The sequence below is a fragment of the Aplysia californica genome, unplaced genomic scaffold (assembly GCF_000002075.1).
Source record: "Aplysia californica isolate F4 #8 unplaced genomic scaffold, AplCal3.0 scaffold00302, whole genome shotgun sequence".
NCBI lineage: Eukaryota > Metazoa > Mollusca > Gastropoda > Aplysiida > Aplysiidae > Aplysia > Aplysia californica.
The window spans coordinates 299,577-300,701 of record NW_004797572.1 but is presented as its reverse complement, the minus strand read 5'-3'; positions in this window follow the sequence as shown (position 1 = coordinate 300,701).

The following is a 1,125-nucleotide window of genomic DNA, read 5'->3' as shown; positions in this document are numbered from 1 at the left end:
TGTCTGTCTGTCAGTCAGTCAGTCTGTCTGTCTGTCTGTCTGTCTGTCTGTCTGTCTCTCTCTCTCTCTCTCTCTCTTTCTCTCGTGCACTCTCATGCGTGCGCACTTCTATCTGTCTATCAACCTATCGTCTAAACGATCTCTTACCAACAGATACACACGTGGGTGGATGGCGGGTGCTCTGGTGTGATTTGCTCCTTCTTTCTTATAAAAAAACGTTCGTCCTGATCTCTCCTTCTTTTTTACGTTTGTTACCTTCTTGTAACACCTCAAATCTCCGGCACTTATATAATGACCTTATTGTGTTGCAAATGCCGTTAAACTCTAACTAAAACTAAAACAGATACACACTAGTACAAATGAAAACACTGGGTTTCTGTTCCCGATAATAACCAAAAGAAGGGGGGGGGGAGCATGCATAGGGCAGGCAGGATATTGGTGCGCTGAGTAACCACCAGAGCACGTAATACATTTACTACATCAATATTTTAATACGTGCGTCTGGCGTTTCGTCCAACTAAATAGAGCACAAAATTGGCAAATCGCGACATTTCGATCAACAGTACACGCCAAGAGTGATAAGAGATATCGCATTTCAAGCATCCGTTAAAATAATTTATAGGGCTTACCCACGAGCGTGTGGTTACGAATGAGCAAACGTTTGACTGAAAGTGGGAAAAAGAGTGAGAGAAGGAGGGAAGAGAAGGCCAAGTGAGAATCAGGACTAGGGAAAATAAAATGAACGACAATGGACAAATTGATATGGTGGTGGAATAAATAATAATTTAATGACCAAACAAACCCGTTAGTGGACGTGTGTGTGAGTACGCGCTTCAGGGAGACAATGAAGGAATCCCATGAATGGTAACAGAACGAGGCCCATCTACACAACTGTTCAAACACGATACCTATTACCTGAGCACACAGTGCACCGAGAGAATTGAACAAAAGGATGGTAACTCTATAGATGTTTCCAAAAACAAAGAGACCATAGGAGCAGGGAAATAGTAATGAGAGGACGAGGGTTGTTGTTTTTTTTAGGGGGGGGGGGGCAGAAGGAGAAAAAAAACGTCAATGGTGGTGACAGCGAGGTGAAGGGGGACGAAGAAGATAAGGAGGAGAAGG